We start from the raw sequence: 6,669 nt of genomic DNA on the forward strand, positions 1-6,669 counted from the left end.
AAACATGTACAATGCACATTCTGCACGCAAGAAGATGGAATGAGAAACTAAGACAAAAGGAAGAGAGTTACCTAGAATGGAGGCGTTGTCGCTCACGGTGGTGGTGTTGGTGTCGCGGCAGCCGGCTATGGTGGCGATTGAGAAGCCCGATGGCGCTACTGTTTTCTTCTTCATCCCCATGTAGAGGCGTCATTGTTTCTCCCCTCTTTGTCCTATGTTCCCTGGTTTTTTCATTTCCGTGTGCTGTGTAATTTCATTTCTATCGCCTGGGATTTTTGGTTTATGTCGGTGCTCTCTGTTTTCCTATATCTCTTTTGTTTGTCAGATCCTTCATATTACTCATACAACCATTCGTGACAATTAACATTCAATACAATACAATGATGGATCCTTTGTAATACTTGTACAACCATTTGTGACAGTTTAGTATTCCATATAACACAACAATAAATCCTTCATAATGAATTCACTTCAGAAGCTAACGTTATGCTAGAAGGAGGGTGGAAATCACCTACCTATTCCTTTAGTGGGGTGTTCTTGCCTAGATGATGATTCGATCCCGATCACACCACTTAACACATCAATGATAACAATCAGCACATATGTATTTGATACTCACATAACTCGTCACCATATATTTTTCAAAAATACACATTTTCACATTTAAGTGTTCAACATATTACACAATCATACAATGAGATTATTATAAGCATTTACATCATTTCTAAAATGGGAGTCTGATTTGTTAACAAAACTGATGACATGGACTCACCGGACACAACACGTCAACGACTGATTCGCTGAAGCACAGAATCGTCAATGAACTGATTCGTTGAAGCACGTACTTCTTAGCAAACTGGTTTGCTGCAACATAAATTCATCACCGAACTACTTCGTTGAAACACAAAATCAAACTGATTCAGTGGGACACCACAATTCGGCAACAAAAACTATTCCATTGCTGGTACTACTATTCAGAGTGCACCTAATTCACTATAGACAACATAATTTGGCAGCGAAAACTAATTCTGTCAACAACACAATTCCGCAGCGAACAATGATATGCTATAGACAACATAATTTGATAGCAAACACTGATTCATTACTGATAACACAATTCGACAACGAAAAGTCATTTGTTGTAAACAACACAATTCGGTAACGAACATTGATTCACTTTTGACTGTGCACTTTCAGCATTGAACGCTAGTTCACTGCAGACAACATAATTTCAGCAGTGAACACTAATTCACTACTGAAAACATAATTTTAGTTAGGAACACTATTTCACTGCCCACAACACAATTTCAAAAGTGAACATTGTTTCTTTGCAGACAACATAATTTCAGCTCGTTCGTTGCTGACAACACAATTTTGGCAGCAAATGCTGCTTCACTACAAACAACGCACTTTTAGCAGCTAACGTTAGTTCGTGGTAGACGACACACTTCAGCATTGAACACTAGTTAGCTACACACAATACAATTTTGGCAACAAACGATAATTTGCTGCAGACAACACACTTTCAACAATGAATGCTTATTCACTCCAGACAACATAATTTCAGCAGGGAACACTGGTTCGCTACAAACAACATAATTTCGACAGTAAATGTTAATTCGTTGCAAACAATATAATTTTAGTAGTGAACAATGTTCACTGCAAATAATACAATTTCGACAGCAAATGTTGTGTTTGCTGCAGAAAACATAATTTTGGCAACGAATGTTGATTCGCTGCAGGTAACACATTTTTAATAACGAACACTGCTTCTCTACAGACAACACACTTTTGGCAATGAATGATAGTTCGCTGCAGGTAACACAATTTTGATAGTGAATGCTGCTTCACTGCAAACAGCACACTTTAAGCAGCGAACAATTGTTCACTGCAGGCAACATCATCTCAACAGCGAACGCTGATTCGGCAATGACACAGATCTTGGTTGTTGACCTCTAAATCGGCATCGTTATAATTTTTGGCCACTGATTTTTGAATCGGCATCGGTATAGTTTGGTTGTCAATTTCTAGATCATTAGCGACGCAATTTTCACTGATGATTTTCTGAATCGACAGTGAACCAGTTTTATATTAGAGTTTTTTTAATTGGCAGCAACACGATTTTCACTGACAATTTCTAAATCGACAGCTACATAATTATTGCTACCGATTTCTAGATCGACAGTGATGCAGCAAAAATTAGCAGCTACACAGTTTTTTTGGTCAATTTTTGAATCGGTGGCAACACGGTTTTCGTTGTCAAGTTCTGAATCCAAAACAGTGACAATAGCACATTTAATGTGAAGTATAAATGCAAGGACAGAGAGAAGGTGACCCTTCCTCTTCCCAAAGTCTGCTAGTAGCAGCTGCATGTCTAGCTACATGCTTCTCTACCCTTCCCCTTTCCCAACAGAAACTGAACCAAAACTAACAGATAGTACCTGTATAAACGTGTGAGAGTAAGAGAGAGTTTAGATCTTGAGTGGAGGTTGAACAACTGCTTAGAGGGAAGGGAAAAGGGGCTAGAATGGGTGGGAAGATACTTACAGGAGAAAGAGAATCGAGACAGAGAGAGAGAGAGAGAGAGAGAAGGATAACTAAGAGGAGAGAAGGAACTCTACCAAACTGTCTAGATAAACTTAGATCTGAAAGGTATGGGTCATGTAGTCTCCTCCCCTTTGTTCTTGAAACCTAGAGTCCCTAAGAAAATTAATGTAAGACCCCTAAGCTAGATGTAAGGGAAACTAAAACCAACTAAGAGAACAAATAAATAGAGACAAAATAAGGCAAATTTCCATAATATCTAACAAAGAAAAATGGAAAAAAAAAAAATATAGAAAGAACAGAAAGGATTTTTTTTGTTGGCAGAGTTGAAAAGAATGTTGCACCCTCACGTCTTTCTAGTAAAGAATCATATGATGTGGTGTCAAAGTACAGTGACATTATGTTTGGTTTCCAATCCGATAAGCAGAAATTTCCTGGCTATGGTTTGACCCACAACTAGGTAAAGCAAAGTATTTTCTGGGAGCTTCCATATTGAAAAACCAATCTCCTTCGCCATAACCTTGACGTCATGTAGATAGAAAATAACATGTTTGACAACATTTTCAACACAGTCATAGACGTGAAGGAGAAGATAAAGGACAACATCAATGCTAGAATGAATATGGCGTTGTTTTGTAACTGTAAAAATAAACTCTTCATATGAGATGAGATCTGCCCATGATTTCCGAGATGTGTTCCTCACTCTTCACTGGTTTTTATATATTATTATGATGTGCGCACACATGCCTTAGGTTATGTGAATGCAGGTGTGTAAATTTACTTCTAATATGTGGAAGAAGAACTTTAAATTAAAAAAACTGAAACCCTAGCTCCATACCATCATTATTGTTAGATGGAATAATATAATTATGTTAACCTTAACATAGAATTAAATAAATTAAAGTATTAAAGTATTATAAGTGCATTAAAGTATTTTCACATGACTCATTTATTATCACAAAATAGAACAAGGATAAATAATTTTTTATGTATATTGATTGAATAATGAAAAGACCCATATATTCATGGAGTATGTGATAATACTTGCTAGTGGAATGCTAAAATTATTTTTGATCAATTCATATCACACCATTCCTTTCTTTATTTTTTATTAAATTATGATTGGATCAAATCCTATATCGATTCATTGAGCTATTCTCAATTTTGTACTGGATCAACCCTTCTGAATGATTAAAGAATTGCACTCAACTTCTTACATAGCAAGTGTTTTAAATTAAATTACGTGAGAGTTGTCTTAATATAACTCAATTAATTTGACAAGTCCAATAGCAATTATAAATAACTGATAAAAAGTATGATTTGACTTAATAAAAATAAAATAATACTTTTTCTTAATATCGAAACAACGACATATTAGATCGACCCGGATTTCACGACTTAACCTATCAAACCTGCAACTCGAATCTTGGACTCCGTTCGGTTTAAAAACTTCATTTTTTAAAAAAAATATTTTTTATTTAATAATATATGATGACAAAAGTAGATTGCAAAATTGAGCGTCTGCCAAATACCGAGATATTTGTTTACGACTAAGATAACATTATAGAAAACAAATCAAAACAAATTATGAATACCAATTCAAAATCAACCAAATATTAAAGGACAAAATTGGTAACAAAATCCAAAAAGGTTCTATAGAAAGGAAAAAAAAAATAATGGAATTAAAAAAAAAAAGTATTTGGTTTTGTTATTAAACTCAACCTAGTCAGTTACCTTAAAACCTTTCATCTCAACTCCTTGTTTGACCCAGGTTCAAAATTAATTGGCATAGAAGTTAACTCTATGTGACCTAGTTAACTTGGTGTATCCAAAAGCAAATCAAATGACTAGTAAAAATATGGTTTGACTTTACAAAAAATTCAAGATGATATTTTTTTTTTACAATTGAGACACGGCATATTTAATCAACTCAACTTTGGTGGCTTAACGTGCAAAACCTGCAACCCAGATCAAAAACTCCGATGGATTTAAGATTTTTGTCTTTTAAAATAGTTTTTTTTTAATGATATGATAACAAAAATAGACACTTGGAAAAACTAAACATCAACCAAATTTCATAATGTTAACTTAAGAATGCAATGATCTCATAGAAAATAAATTAAAATAAATTATAACCAGTTCAAGATCAATAAAATGTTAAGGATGAATTTAGAAGAAAAGAGCTTGGAAGGTAGAATTAAAAAATGAAAATAAAAAATAAGATTTTCATTGTTTATATGAATAGCGTGTTGACTTTTAGGTCACATATTAATATTTTATGTATTTTTATGATAATAATTAAATGAAATTAGACTAATAATATACTTGATTGATATTATAGAATGTATAGCATGTATATATCTGAATAGAAAATTAATGTAGGATTATTTCAATGTTGTAATCCCTACAGTTACTGTTGTGTTCTGCCATTTATATATATAAATAGGAAAGGTTGGCTAAGGTAAAACCTAGGTCATTTTATTATTCTCAACTTAATATCAGAGCCATAAACAAATTAAAACACTTTCTCTTCTCTCTACTATGGACTTCTCATCCCAGCCACAAGCTACCTCCCTCTCTACAGCATCGGCGGTGTCAGCTTCCTCATCTGTCGTAGCCCCTGCTTCCTCTAATGCCTCTGTTCTACCATGGCCACAGAATACAGATGGTGGACCATGCCCTCTTCAACCTAACCAATCCTCCATTGCTACATCCTTCTTATGCTGCTTTTATTTCAAATTCTACCTCCAGCATTGTATCCCTCTCCCACACTCACCAAGTAATCTCTCTCAAGTTAACGAACACCAATTATCTATATTGCCGAATGCAGATGAAGTTGTATCTCCTAGGCCAAGGAGTTTTCAGCTTTGTTGATGATTCAAACTTTTGTCCCTCTCCATATGTTCTTGTTGCCGATGGTACCTCTCTTCAGGTAAATCAATTCTTTCTTCATTGGAAACTATAAGACCAATTCATTATAAGTGATCTACTTTTTTTGTTATCCATGGAAGTTCTCCATCTTGTTCTTAATTGCTAAACTTTAAGTTCTGTTTGGCGCACACTTGAGCAAGCTCTAGCTTCTGCATCCAATTCGCGTATTATGCAACTTCATGGCTCCCTTTAAGATATTTGACTAGGTGATGAGTCGATAACTCAGTTTATGCAAAAGGCTAAGGCCTTATTTGATAAATTAGCCGCTCTTGGCCGACCAGTATCGCTGGAGTATTTCAACTTAAATGTGTTTTGTAGCCTTCGAGGAAAGTTTAAGGACTTAGTAACAAGTCTTGTGACCAAAGTAGAGCCTCTCTCGTATGTTGATCTTCATAGTCATCTTCTAACACATGAATTCCTTCACAAAACATCTCTTTCATCCATAGGGTTTGCTGTCGTCAATTCACCTATGCTGCCCACGCCCAACACCCCTCTTATAGTCTTCTTTTCTCATCGCCAGTCTCCTGGAAATTTTGGTCGCAGAAAAGGTTGTTTCCATAGAAGATGGCGTCCCAACCAGTTCAACAGCAAAGGGCACAAATCTGCTGTGTCCAAACCTGATTTCCGCAGCCTCCCTAGCTCCTCCAACAATGATGGCAAGCAAGGCAATTTGCAGCGCAGCAAGGGGCAAAATACACGCTGCCAATTGTGCCATTTCACCACTTCCTCCTTTTATTTCCTATTTAACTAGATTTTCCATTTAAGAAAATCATACAAAATCCGTTACATTTTCTTATCAACTTTCTACATATTTACATTGAGTCTACACATATTTTAAACTTTTTCAAAACACGACTTCCAAAATTCTCCATACTATAAATAGTCAACTTCCATACATTTCTACATTTCCTAGCTAATTTCTACAAATTTAAAAAAATCAAGGGCAAAGACAACTTTCCCATCGTTTTGGAACCATTTTGAAAAAGTTCATGTGCTTTCTCCTCCCTTTTTTCTTCACCCTCTTATGGGCTTTTCTAATTTGTTGCCGGCAATTATGTTCAATATTTTTACCAATATAAAATCATATGTGTCATCATAGTGTTGGTCACATAACCGTTCAACATTCAAAAAAGGTCCAACCTTTGTTGATTCATCCATCTCCTTAAGTTTTCCTTATAATCCATCTAAATCATA

This window comes from Populus alba, chromosome 8, assembly GCF_005239225.2.
Source record: "Populus alba chromosome 8, ASM523922v2, whole genome shotgun sequence".
Lineage (NCBI taxonomy): Eukaryota > Viridiplantae > Streptophyta > Magnoliopsida > Malpighiales > Salicaceae > Populus > Populus alba.